A 14,123-nucleotide genomic window follows, 5' to 3' on the forward strand; every position below is an offset into this window, starting at 1 on the left:
TGTTTGACAAATATTCGCTGCTGCACAAATGTTTGCATGGAATGGCCTAAGCTGATCCTTGCTGCAGGTTCTGGCTCAGATACTAGGCCTCAGCTACTGTGGTGCTTGCCGCTGCTGGATGCTGCTGCTGCTGCTGCCACTGCACCAATGACCAAGCTGCTCTCTCCACAAGGGTGACACTTGTCCTGGGACAGGGCTAGTTGCCCCCCAGCGCCATTCCAACTCATACTTACCTGGCAGAGGAGTAAATTATGCAGCCACGATCCTGCAGGTGGCTCTCCCAGAGCGAGGCTTGCTCATTGCACTTGGAGCTAGCTGACCTCTGCGATTTCCCCACATGCGGGAAACTCGACTGCACAATTTCTGGTAGTGGGGGACTGCGTGCGCGCTCTCCCCTGTTTTTCGACTGTTAGAAAAAACAGAAACAAAAATCAACAACAACAACCACCACCACCCACAGCACAGGTGTTTGTTCAGACAAGCTGCTATTGCCACTGCTTGGGCTTTGGGCCTGGTCAATAACTGTGGCATAAAAGGAGCACCCACCCACCCACCCACCCACCCACCAACTAGCCAGGTAGCAACATCTCAAACAGGGAGAAATGACAATTAGGCACCTGCGCAGACATTTAGGAATAAATTCAGGTGGATTGGGAAATAGGGAAACACATATAATTCATGAAAAAAACATTCTAAACAAAAAGGGCCAAGAACTGTAGAATATGAGTCGCTGCAGCAGCAGCAGCAGCAGCAGTAAAAATGTATCCCTCTCTTTCCAATGTCCACCTCTCTGGCTGATTGTTTTCTTTTCTTTTTTTGGTTTGAGATACGAATCTCTCTATTATTATACTGAGATAAGTGCAATACACAATGTATAGGTGATTTCAAAGTCACAATTGTATGTTTGATGCCTTTTGAAATATTGTATAAAGCAGCACATTTACAAACAAATCTGGATTCATTTTTTTTTTTTAAATGGCCGTTCCTTGCAGGATATGGGGTTTTTATTTCACCCCCTCCCCACCCTAGTTCTACATGGTATGTATGGGTCTCTGTAGCCAGACTGATGATATCACAAAGGGAGTATACAGTACGTTCTAGAGTTTCTAGGCTCCAAAGTAACAAAGAGCGGCATTTAAAACCAACAGATTGCAAACTATCTGCTGAGTGGTGCAAAAAACAATATCTATCTATCTATCTATCTCTATCCAGGGAGCAGCAGACAGTGTTAGCTTGCTTCTATATTTATGCAAATGCCAGGTAAGCAGCTATGCTGGTAAAGGGCAAAGTGACAAGTGTGCCAGCAGGACAGGGCACCTCTCCAGCAGCAGCAGCAGCAGCAGCAGCAGCAGCAGCAGCAGGTGTCAGTGGAGGTCAGAAAAAGTGAGTGCCGGCAGGTAGGGTAGATGAAGAAAGCCACCCCAGAAATATGGTGTCCCCCTGTCTCTCCGCCAGCTGAAATGACAGAGCTGAGCGGTGTTCAAAGTGATTGCTTCTTCCTTTTAAAACCAAGAAGAAGTACCTTGCGGCGAAGCTTGGCTTCTCTGGGTGCTTGTTGGATGGGCGGGGGAGGGGCTGTCTTGGATCTATGTTGTTTGACAAATATTCGCTGCTGCACAAATGTTTGCATGGAATGGCCTAAGCTGATCCTTGCTGCAGGTTCTGGCTCAGATACTAGGCCTCAGCTACTGTGGTGCTTGCCGCTGCTGGATGCTGCTGCTGCTGCTGCCACTGCACCAATGACCAAGCTGCTCTCTCCACAAGGGTGACACTTGTCCTGGGACAGGGCTAGTTGCCCCCCAGCGCCATTCCAACTCATACTTACCTGGCAGAGGAGTAAATTATGCAGCCACGATCCTGCAGGTGGCTCTCCCAGAGCGAGGCTTGCTCATTGCACTTGGAGCTAGCTGACCTCTGCGATTTCCCCACATGCGGGAAACTCGACTGCACAATTTCTGGTAGTGGGGGACTGCGTGCGCGCTCTCCCCTGTTTTTCGACTGTTAGAAAAAACAGAAACAAAAATCAACAACAACAACAACAACCACCACCACCCACAGCACAGGTGTTTGTTCAGACAAGCTGCTATTGCCACTGCTTGGGCTTTGGGCCTGGTCAATAACTGTGGCATAAAAGGAGCACCCACCCACCCACCCACCCACCCACCAACTAGCCAGGTAGCAACATCTCAAACAGGGAGAAATGACAATTAGGCACCTGCGCAGACATTTAGGAATAAATTCAGGTGGATTGGGAAATAGGGAAACACATATAATTCATGAAAAAAACATTCTAAACAAAAAGGGCCAAGAACTGTAGAATATGAGTCGCTGCAGCAGCAGCAGCAGCAGCAGTAAAAATGTATCCCTCTCTTTCCAATGTCCACCTCTCTGGCTGATTGTTTTCTTTTCTTTTTTTGGTTTGAGATACGAATCTCTCTATTATTATACTGAGATAAGTGCAATACACAATGTATAGGTGATTTCAAAGTCACAATTGTATGTTTGATGCCTTTTGAAATATTGTATAAAGCAGCACATTTACAAACAAATCTGGATTCATTTTTTTTTTTTAAATGGCCGTTCCTTGCAGGATATGGGGTTTTTATTTCACCCCCTCCCCACCCTAGTTCTACATGGTATGTATGGGTCTCTGTAGCCAGACCACCCCATGTGATGATATCACAAAGGGAGTATACAGTACGTTCTAGAGTTTCTAGGCTCCAAAGTAACAAAGAGCGGCATTTAAAACCAACAGATTGCAAACTATCTGCTGAGTGGTGCAAAAAACAATATCTATCTATCTATCTATCTCTATCCAGGGAGCAGCAGACAGTGTTAGCTTGCTTCTATATTTATGCAAATGCCAGGTAAGCAGCTATGCTGGTAAAGGGCAAAGTGACAAGTGTGCCAGCAGGACAGGGCACCTCTCCAGCAGCAGCAGCAGCAGCAGCAGCAGCAGCAGGTGTCAGTGGAGGTCAGAAAAAGTGAGTGCCGGCAGGTAGGGTAGATGAAGAAAGCCACCCCAGAAATATGGTGTCCCCCTGTCTCTCCGCCAGCTGAAATGACAGAGCTGAGCGGTGTTCAAAGTGATTGCTTCTTCCTTTTAAAACCAAGAAGAAGTACCTTGCGGCGAAGCTTGGCTTCTCTGGGTGCTTGTTGGATGGGCGGGGGAGGGGCTGTCTTGGATCTATGTTGTTTGACAAATATTCGCTGCTGCACAAATGTTTGCATGGAATGGCCTAAGCTGATCCTTGCTGCAGGTTCTGGCTCAGATACTAGGCCTCAGCTACTGTGGTGCTTGCCGCTGCTGGATGCTGCTGCTGCTGCTGCCACTGCACCAATGACCAAGCTGCTCTCTCCACAAGGGTGACACTTGTCCTGGGACAGGGCTAGTTGCCCCCCAGCGCCATTCCAACTCATACTTACCTGGCAGAGGAGTAAATTATGCAGCCACGATCCTGCAGGTGGCTCTCCCAGAGCGAGGCTTGCTCATTGCACTTGGAGCTAGCTGACCTCTGCGATTTCCCCACATGCGGGAAACTCGACTGCACAATTTCTGGTAGTGGGGGACTGCGTGCGCGCTCTCCCCTGTTTTTCGACTGTTAGAAAAAACAGAAACAAAAATCAACAACAACAACAACAACAACCACCACCACCCACAGCACAGGTGTTTGTTCAGACAAGCTGCTATTGCCACTGCTTGGGCTTTGGGCCTGGTCAATAACTGTGGCATAAAAGGAGCAAACCCAACTAGCCAGGTAGCAACATCTCAAACAGGGAGAAATGACAATTAGGCACCTGCGCAGACATTTAGGAATAAATTCAGGTGGATTGGGAAATAGGGAAACACATATAATTCATGAAAAAAACATTCTAAACAAAAAGGGCCAAGAACTGTAGAATATGAGTCGCTGCAGCAGCAGCAGCAGCAGCAGTAAAAATGTATCCCTCTCTTTCCAATGTCCACCTCTCTGGCTGATTGTTTTCTTTTCTTTTTTTGGTTTGAGATACGAATCTCTCTATTATTATACTGAGATAAGTGCAATACACAATGTATAGGTGATTTCAAAGTCACAATTGTATGTTTGATGCCTTTTGAAATATTGTATAAAGCAGCACATTTACAAACAAATCTGGATTCATTTTTTTTTTTTAAATGGCCGTTCCTTGCAGGATATGGGGTTTTTATTTCACCCCCTCCCCACCCTAGTTCTACATGGTATGTATGGGTCTCTGTAGCCAGACCACCCCATGTGATGATATCACAAAGGGAGTATACAGTACGTTCTAGAGTTTCTAGGCTCCAAAGTAACAAAGAGCGGCATTTAAAACCAACAGATTGCAAACTATCTGCTGAGTGGTGCAAAAAACAATATCTATCTATCTATCTATCTCTATCCAGGGAGCAGCAGACAGTGTTAGCTTGCTTCTATATTTATGCAAATGCCAGGTAAGCAGCTATGCTGGTAAAGGGCAAAGTGACAAGTGTGCCAGCAGGACAGGGCACCTCTCCAGCAGCAGCAGCAGCAGCAGCAGCAGCAGCAGGTGTCAGTGGAGGTCAGAAAAAGTGAGTGCCGGCAGGTAGGGTAGATGAAGAAAGCCACCCCAGAAATATGGTGTCCCCCTGTCTCTCCGCCAGCTGAAATGACAGAGCTGAGCGGTGTTCAAAGTGATTGCTTCTTCCTTTTAAAACCAAGAAGAAGTACCTTGCGGCGAAGCTTGGCTTCTCTGGGTGCTTGTTGGATGGGCGGGGGAGGGGCTGTCTTGGATCTATGTTGTTTGACAAATATTCGCTGCTGCACAAATGTTTGCATGGAATGGCCTAAGCTGATCCTTGCTGCAGGTTCTGGCTCAGATACTAGGCCTCAGCTACTGTGGTGCTTGCCGCTGCTGGATGCTGCTGCTGCTGCTGCCACTGCACCAATGACCAAGCTGCTCTCTCCACAAGGGTGACACTTGTCCTGGGACAGGGCTAGTTGCCCCCCAGCGCCATTCCAACTCATACTTACCTGGCAGAGGAGTAAATTATGCAGCCACGATCCTGCAGGTGGCTCTCCCAGAGCGAGGCTTGCTCATTGCACTTGGAGCTAGCTGACCTCTGCGATTTCCCCACATGCGGGAAACTCGACTGCACAATTTCTGGTAGTGGGGGACTGCGTGCGCGCTCTCCCCTGTTTTTCGACTGTTAGAAAAAACAGAAACAAAAATCAACAACAACAACAACAACCACCACCACCCACAGCACAGGTGTTTGTTCAGACAAGCTGCTATTGCCACTGCTTGGGCTTTGGGCCTGGTCAATAACTGTGGCATAAAAGGAGCACCCACCCACCCACCCACCCACCCACCAACTAGCCAGGTAGCAACATCTCAAACAGGGAGAAATGACAATTAGGCACCTGCGCAGACATTTAGGAATAAATTCAGGTGGATTGGGAAATAGGGAAACACATATAATTCATGAAAAAAACATTCTAAACAAAAAGGGCCAAGAACTGTAGAATATGAGTCGCTGCAGCAGCAGCAGCAGCAGCAGTAAAAATGTATCCCTCTCTTTCCAATGTCCACCTCTCTGGCTGATTGTTTTCTTTTCTTTTTTTGGTTTGAGATACGAATCTCTCTATTATTATACTGAGATAAGTGCAATACACAATGTATAGGTGATTTCAAAGTCACAATTGTATGTTTGATGCCTTTTGAAATATTGTATAAAGCAGCACATTTACAAACAAATCTGGATTCATTTTTTTTTTTTAAATGGCCGTTCCTTGCAGGATATGGGGTTTTTATTTCACCCCCTCCCCACCCTAGTTCTACATGGTATGTATGGGTCTCTGTAGCCAGACCACCCCATGTGATGATATCACAAAGGGAGTATACAGTACGTTCTAGAGTTTCTAGGCTCCAAAGTAACAAAGAGCGGCATTTAAAACCAACAGATTGCAAACTATCTGCTGAGTGGTGCAAAAAACAATATCTATCTATCTATCTATCTCTATCCAGGGAGCAGCAGACAGTGTTAGCTTGCTTCTATATTTATGCAAATGCCAGGTAAGCAGCTATGCTGGTAAAGGGCAAAGTGACAAGTGTGCCAGCAGGACAGGGCACCTCTCCAGCAGCAGCAGCAGCAGCAGCAGCAGCAGCAGGTGTCAGTGGAGGTCAGAAAAAGTGAGTGCCGGCAGGTAGGGTAGATGAAGAAAGCCACCCCAGAAATATGGTGTCCCCCTGTCTCTCCGCCAGCTGAAATGACAGAGCTGAGCGGTGTTCAAAGTGATTGCTTCTTCCTTTTAAAACCAAGAAGAAGTACCTTGCGGCGAAGCTTGGCTTCTCTGGGTGCTTGTTGGATGGGCGGGGGAGGGGCTGTCTTGGATCTATGTTGTTTGACAAATATTCGCTGCTGCACAAATGTTTGCATGGAATGGCCTAAGCTGATCCTTGCTGCAGGTTCTGGCTCAGATACTAGGCCTCAGCTACTGTGGTGCTTGCCGCTGCTGGATGCTGCTGCTGCTGCTGCCACTGCACCAATGACCAAGCTGCTCTCTCCACAAGGGTGACACTTGTCCTGGGACAGGGCTAGTTGCCCCCCAGCGCCATTCCAACTCATACTTACCTGGCAGAGGAGTAAATTATGCAGCCACGATCCTGCAGGTGGCTCTCCCAGAGCGAGGCTTGCTCATTGCACTTGGAGCTAGCTGACCTCTGCGATTTCCCCACATGCGGGAAACTCGACTGCACAATTTCTGGTAGTGGGGGACTGCGTGCGCGCTCTCCCCTGTTTTTCGACTGTTAGAAAAAACAGAAACAAAAATCAACAACAACAACAACAACAACCACCACCACCCACAGCACAGGTGTTTGTTCAGACAAGCTGCTATTGCCACTGCTTGGGCTTTGGGCCTGGTCAATAACTGTGGCATAAAAGGAGCAAACCCAACTAGCCAGGTAGCAACATCTCAAACAGGGAGAAATGACAATTAGGCACCTGCGCAGACATTTAGGAATAAATTCAGGTGGATTGGGAAATAGGGAAACACATATAATTCATGAAAAAAACATTCTAAACAAAAAGGGCCAAGAACTGTAGAATATGAGTCGCTGCAGCAGCAGCAGCAGCAGCAGTAAAAATGTATCCCTCTCTTTCCAATGTCCACCTCTCTGGCTGATTGTTTTCTTTTCTTTTTTTGGTTTGAGATACGAATCTCTCTATTATTATACTGAGATAAGTGCAATACACAATGTATAGGTGATTTCAAAGTCACAATTGTATGTTTGATGCCTTTTGAAATATTGTATAAAGCAGCACATTTACAAACAAATCTGGATTCATTTTTTTTTTTTAAATGGCCGTTCCTTGCAGGATATGGGGTTTTTATTTCACCCCCTCCCCACCCTAGTTCTACATGGTATGTATGGGTCTCTGTAGCCAGACCACCCCATGTGATGATATCACAAAGGGAGTATACAGTACGTTCTAGAGTTTCTAGGCTCCAAAGTAACAAAGAGCGGCATTTAAAACCAACAGATTGCAAACTATCTGCTGAGTGGTGCAAAAAACAATATCTATCTATCTATCTATCTCTATCCAGGGAGCAGCAGACAGTGTTAGCTTGCTTCTATATTTATGCAAATGCCAGGTAAGCAGCTATGCTGGTAAAGGGCAAAGTGACAAGTGTGCCAGCAGGACAGGGCACCTCTCCAGCAGCAGCAGCAGCAGCAGCAGCAGCAGCAGGTGTCAGTGGAGGTCAGAAAAAGTGAGTGCCGGCAGGTAGGGTAGATGAAGAAAGCCACCCCAGAAATATGGTGTCCCCCTGTCTCTCCGCCAGCTGAAATGACAGAGCTGAGCGGTGTTCAAAGTGATTGCTTCTTCCTTTTAAAACCAAGAAGAAGTACCTTGCGGCGAAGCTTGGCTTCTCTGGGTGCTTGTTGGATGGGCGGGGGAGGGGCTGTCTTGGATCTATGTTGTTTGACAAATATTCGCTGCTGCACAAATGTTTGCATGGAATGGCCTAAGCTGATCCTTGCTGCAGGTTCTGGCTCAGATACTAGGCCTCAGCTACTGTGGTGCTTGCCGCTGCTGGATGCTGCTGCTGCTGCTGCCACTGCACCAATGACCAAGCTGCTCTCTCCACAAGGGTGACACTTGTCCTGGGACAGGGCTAGTTGCCCCCCAGCGCCATTCCAACTCATACTTACCTGGCAGAGGAGTAAATTATGCAGCCACGATCCTGCAGGTGGCTCTCCCAGAGCGAGGCTTGCTCATTGCACTTGGAGCTAGCTGACCTCTGCGATTTCCCCACATGCGGGAAACTCGACTGCACAATTTCTGGTAGTGGGGGACTGCGTGCGCGCTCTCCCCTGTTTTTCGACTGTTAGAAAAAACAGAAACAAAAATCAACAACAACAACAACAACAACCACCACCACCCACAGCACAGGTGTTTGTTCAGACAAGCTGCTATTGCCACTGCTTGGGCTTTGGGCCTGGTCAATAACTGTGGCATAAAAGGAGCAAACCCAACTAGCCAGGTAGCAACATCTCAAACAGGGAGAAATGACAATTAGGCACCTGCGCAGACATTTAGGAATAAATTCAGGTGGATTGGGAAATAGGGAAACACATATAATTCATGAAAAAAACATTCTAAACAAAAAGGGCCAAGAACTGTAGAATATGAGTCGCTGCAGCAGCAGCAGCAGCAGCAGTAAAAATGTATCCCTCTCTTTCCAATGTCCACCTCTCTGGCTGATTGTTTTCTTTTCTTTTTTTGGTTTGAGATACGAATCTCTCTATTATTATACTGAGATAAGTGCAATACACAATGTATAGGTGATTTCAAAGTCACAATTGTATGTTTGATGCCTTTTGAAATATTGTATAAAGCAGCACATTTACAAACAAATCTGGATTCATTTTTTTTTTTTAAATGGCCGTTCCTTGCAGGATATGGGGTTTTTATTTCACCCCCTCCCCACCCTAGTTCTACATGGTATGTATGGGTCTCTGTAGCCAGACCACCCCATGTGATGATATCACAAAGGGAGTATACAGTACGTTCTAGAGTTTCTAGGCTCCAAAGTAACAAAGAGCGGCATTTAAAACCAACAGATTGCAAACTATCTGCTGAGTGGTGCAAAAAACAATATCTATCTATCTATCTATCTCTATCCAGGGAGCAGCAGACAGTGTTAGCTTGCTTCTATATTTATGCAAATGCCAGGTAAGCAGCTATGCTGGTAAAGGGCAAAGTGACAAGTGTGCCAGCAGGACAGGGCACCTCTCCAGCAGCAGCAGCAGCAGCAGCAGCAGCAGCAGCAGGTGTCAGTGGAGGTCAGAAAAAGTGAGTGCCGGCAGGTAGGGTAGATGAAGAAAGCCACCCCAGAAATATGGTGTCCCCCTGTCTCTCCGCCAGCTGAAATGACAGAGCTGAGCGGTGTTCAAAGTGATTGCTTCTTCCTTTTAAAACCAAGAAGAAGTACCTTGCGGCGAAGCTTGGCTTCTCTGGGTGCTTGTTGGATGGGCGGGGGAGGGGCTGTCTTGGATCTATGTTGTTTGACAAATATTCGCTGCTGCACAAATGTTTGCATGGAATGGCCTAAGCTGATCCTTGCTGCAGGTTCTGGCTCAGATACTAGGCCTCAGCTACTGTGGTGCTTGCCGCTGCTGGATGCTGCTGCTGCTGCTGCCACTGCACCAATGACCAAGCTGCTCTCTCCACAAGGGTGACACTTGTCCTGGGACAGGGCTAGTTGCCCCCCAGCGCCATTCCAACTCATACTTACCTGGCAGAGGAGTAAATTATGCAGCCACGATCCTGCAGGTGGCTCTCCCAGAGCGAGGCTTGCTCATTGCACTTGGAGCTAGCTGACCTCTGCGATTTCCCCACATGCGGGAAACTCGACTGCACAATTTCTGGTAGTGGGGGACTGCGTGCGCGCTCTCCCCTGTTTTTCGACTGTTAGAAAAAACAGAAACAAAAATCAACAACAACAACAACAACCACCACCACCCACAGCACAGGTGTTTGTTCAGACAAGCTGCTATTGCCACTGCTTGGGCTTTGGGCCTGGTCAATAACTGTGGCATAAAAGGAGCACCCACCCACCCACCCACCCACCAACTAGCCAGGTAGCAACATCTCAAACAGGGAGAAATGACAATTAGGCACCTGCGCAGACATTTAGGAATAAATTCAGGTGGATTGGGAAATAGGGAAACACATATAATTCATGAAAAAAACATTCTAAACAAAAAGGGCCAAGAACTGTAGAATATGAGTCGCTGCAGCAGCAGCAGCAGCAGCAGTAAAAATGTATCCCTCTCTTTCCAATGCCCACCTCTCTGGCTGATTGTTTTCTTTTCTTTTTTTGGTTTGAGATACGAATCTCTCTATTATTATACTGAGATAAGTGCAATACACAATGTATAGGTGATTTCAAAGTCACAATTGTATGTTTGATGCCTTTTGAAATATTGTATAAAGCAGCACATTTACAAACAAATCTGGATTCATTTTTTTTTTTTAAATGGCCGTTCCTTGCAGGATATGGGGTTTTTATTTCACCCCCTCCCCACCCTAGTTCTACATGGTATGTATGGGTCTCTGTAGCCAGACCACCCCATGTGATGATATCACAAAGGGAGTATACAGTACGTTCTAGAGTTTCTAGGCTCCAAAGTAACAAAGAGCGGCATTTAAAACCAACAGATTGCAAACTATCTGCTGAGTGGTGCAAAAAACAATATCTATCTATCTATCTATCTCTATCCAGGGAGCAGCAGACAGTGTTAGCTTGCTTCTATATTTATGCAAATGCCAGGTAAGCAGCTATGCTGGTAAAGGGCAAAGTGACAAGTGTGCCAGCAGGACAGGGCACCTCTCCAGCAGCAGCAGCAGCAGCAGCAGCAGCAGCAGGTGTCAGTGGAGGTCAGAAAAAGTGAGTGCCGGCAGGTAGGGTAGATGAAGAAAGCCACCCCAGAAATATGGTGTCCCCCTGTCTCTCCGCCAGCTGAAATGACAGAGCTGAGCGGTGTTCAAAGTGATTGCTTCTTCCTTTTAAAACCAAGAAGAAGTACCTTGCGGCGAAGCTTGGCTTCTCTGGGTGCTTGTTGGATGGGCGGGGGAGGGGCTGTCTTGGATCTATGTTGTTTGACAAATATTCGCTGCTGCACAAATGTTTGCATGGAATGGCCTAAGCTGATCCTTGCTGCAGGTTCTGGCTCAGATACTAGGCCTCAGCTACTGTGGTGCTTGCCGCTGCTGGATGCTGCTGCTGCTGCTGCCACTGCACCAATGACCAAGCTGCTCTCTCCACAAGGGTGACACTTGTCCTGGGACAGGGCTAGTTGCCCCCCAGCGCCATTCCAACTCATACTTACCTGGCAGAGGAGTAAATTATGCAGCCACGATCCTGCAGGTGGCTCTCCCAGAGCGAGGCTTGCTCATTGCACTTGGAGCTAGCTGACCTCTGCGATTTCCCCACATGCGGGAAACTCGACTGCACAATTTCTGGTAGTGGGGGACTGCGTGCGCGCTCTCCCCTGTTTTTCGACTGTTAGAAAAAACAGAAACAAAAATCAACAACAACAACAACAACCACCACCACCCACAGCACAGGTGTTTGTTCAGACAAGCTGCTATTGCCACTGCTTGGGCTTTGGGCCTGGTCAATAACTGTGGCATAAAAGGAGCACCCACCCACCCACCCACCCACCAACTAGCCAGGTAGCAACATCTCAAACAGGGAGAAATGACAATTAGGCACCTGCGCAGACATTTAGGAATAAATTCAGGTGGATTGGGAAATAGGGAAACACATATAATTCATGAAAAAAACATTCTAAACAAAAAGGGCCAAGAACTGTAGAATATGAGTCGCTGCAGCAGCAGCAGCAGCAGCAGTAAAAATGTATCCCTCTCTTTCCAATGTCCACCTCTCTGGCTGATTGTTTTCTTTTCTTTTTTTGGTTTGAGATACGAATCTCTCTATTATTATACTGAGATAAGTGCAATACACAATGTATAGGTGATTTCAAAGTCACAATTGTATGTTTGATGCCTTTTGAAATATTGTATAAAGCAGCACATTTACAAACAAATCTGGATTCATTTTTTTTTTTTAAATGGCCGTTCCTTGCAGGATATGGGGTTTTTATTTCACCCCCTCCCCACCCTAGTTCTACATGGTATGTATGGGTCTCTGTAGCCAGACCACCCCATGTGATGATATCACAAAGGGAGTATACAGTACGTTCTAGAGTTTCTAGGCTCCAAAGTAACAAAGAGCGGCATTTAAAACCAACAGATTGCAAACTATCTGCTGAGTGGTGCAAAAAACAATATCTATCTATCTATCTATCTCTATCCAGGGAGCAGCAGACAGTGTTAGCTTGCTTCTATATTTATGCAAATGCCAGGTAAGCAGCTATGCTGGTAAAGGGCAAAGTGACAAGTGTGCCAGCAGGACAGGGCACCTCTCCAGCAGCAGCAGCAGCAGCAGCAGCAGCAGCAGCAGGTGTCAGTGGAGGTCAGAAAAAGTGAGTGCCGGCAGGTAGGGTAGATGAAGAAAGCCACCCCAGAAATATGGTGTCCCCCTGTCTCTCCGCCAGCTGAAATGACAGAGCTGAGCGGTGTTCAAAGTGATTGCTTCTTCCTTTTAAAACCAAGAAGAAGTACCTTGCGGCGAAGCTTGGCTTCTCTGGGTGCTTGTTGGATGGGCGGGGGAGGGGCTGTCTTGGATCTATGTTGTTTGACAAATATTCGCTGCTGCACAAATGTTTGCATGGAATGGCCTAAGCTGATCCTTGCTGCAGGTTCTGGCTCAGATACTAGGCCTCAGCTACTGTGGTGCTTGCCGCTGCTGGATGCTGCTGCTGCTGCTGCCACTGCACCAATGACCAAGCTGCTCTCTCCACAAGGGTGACACTTGTCCTGGGACAGGGCTAGTTGCCCCCCAGCGCCATTCCAACTCATACTTACCTGGCAGAGGAGTAAATTATGCAGCCACGATCCTGCAGGTGGCTCTCCCAGAGCGAGGCTTGCTCATTGCACTTGGAGCTAGCTGACCTCTGCGATTTCCCCACATGCGGGAAACTCGACTGCACAATTTCTGGTAGTGGGGGACTGCGTGCGCGCTCTCCCCTGTTTTTCGACTGTTAGAAAAAACAGAAACAAAAATCAACAACAACAACAACAACAACCACCACCACCCACAGCACAGGTGTTTGTTCAGACAAGCTGCTATTGCCACTGCTTGGGCTTTGGGCCTGGTCAATAACTGTGGCATAAAAGGAGCAAACCCAACTAGCCAGGTAGCAACATCTCAAACAGGGAGAAATGACAATTAGGCACCTGCGCAGACATTTAGGAATAAATTCAGGTGGATTGGGAAATAGGGAAACACATATAATTCATGAAAAAAACATTCTAAACAAAAAGGGCCAAGAACTGTAGAATATGAGTCGCTGCAGCAGCAGCAGCAGCAGCAGTAAAAATGTATCCCTCTCTTTCCAATGTCCACCTCTCTGGCTGATTGTTTTCTTTTCTTTTTTTGGTTTGAGATACGAATCTCTCTATTATTATACTGAGATAAGTGCAATACACAATGTATAGGTGATTTCAAAGTCACAATTGTATGTTTGATGCCTTTTGAAATATTGTATAAAGCAGCACATTTACAAACAAATCTGGATTCATTTTTTTTTTTTAAATGGCCGTTCCTTGCAGGATATGGGGTTTTTATTTCACCCCCTCCCCACCCTAGTTCTACATGGTATGTATGGGTCTCTGTAGCCAGACCACCCCATGTGATGATATCACAAAGGGAGTATACAGTACGTTCTAGAGTTTCTAGGCTCCAAAGTAACAAAGAGCGGCATTTAAAACCAACAGATTGCAAACTATCTGCTGAGTGGTGCAAAAAACAATATCTATCTATCTATCTATCTCTATCCAGGGAGCAGCAGACAGTGTTAGCTTGCTTCTATATTTATGCAAATGCCAGGTAAGCAGCTATGCTGGTAAAGGGCAAAGTGACAAGTGTGCCAGCAGGACAGGGCACCTCTCCAGCAGCAGCAGCAGCAGCAGCAGCAGCAGCAGGTGTCAGTGGAGGTCAGAAAAAGTGAGT

General features: G+C 46.9%; 9 pseudogenes; all 9 read left to right on the forward strand.

Annotated features, from left to right (window-relative positions):
- The first annotated feature begins 225 nt into the window (after positions 1-225).
- Positions 226-398, forward strand: LOC142473915 (U1 spliceosomal RNA; annotated as a pseudogene).
- A 1,419-nt stretch (positions 399-1,817) lies between these two features.
- LOC142473916 (U1 spliceosomal RNA) lies at positions 1,818-1,990 on the forward strand (annotated as a pseudogene).
- Positions 1,991-3,418: 1,428 nt separating this feature from the next.
- Positions 3,419-3,591, forward strand: LOC142473917 (U1 spliceosomal RNA; annotated as a pseudogene).
- A 1,410-nt stretch (positions 3,592-5,001) lies between these two features.
- On the forward strand, positions 5,002-5,174 carry LOC142473920 (U1 spliceosomal RNA; annotated as a pseudogene).
- A 1,428-nt stretch (positions 5,175-6,602) lies between these two features.
- LOC142473921 (U1 spliceosomal RNA) lies at positions 6,603-6,775 on the forward strand (annotated as a pseudogene).
- A 1,410-nt stretch (positions 6,776-8,185) lies between these two features.
- LOC142473922 (U1 spliceosomal RNA) lies at positions 8,186-8,358 on the forward strand (annotated as a pseudogene).
- A 1,413-nt stretch (positions 8,359-9,771) lies between these two features.
- Positions 9,772-9,944, forward strand: LOC142473923 (U1 spliceosomal RNA; annotated as a pseudogene).
- A 1,424-nt stretch (positions 9,945-11,368) lies between these two features.
- Positions 11,369-11,541, forward strand: LOC142473924 (U1 spliceosomal RNA; annotated as a pseudogene).
- Positions 11,542-12,968: 1,427 nt separating this feature from the next.
- Positions 12,969-13,141, forward strand: LOC142473925 (U1 spliceosomal RNA; annotated as a pseudogene).
- Positions 13,142-14,123: the final 982 nt, after the last annotated feature.

This window comes from Ascaphus truei (assembly GCF_040206685.1).
Source record: "Ascaphus truei isolate aAscTru1 chromosome 13 unlocalized genomic scaffold, aAscTru1.hap1 SUPER_13_unloc_3, whole genome shotgun sequence".
Classification (NCBI taxonomy): domain Eukaryota; kingdom Metazoa; phylum Chordata; class Amphibia; order Anura; family Ascaphidae; genus Ascaphus; species Ascaphus truei.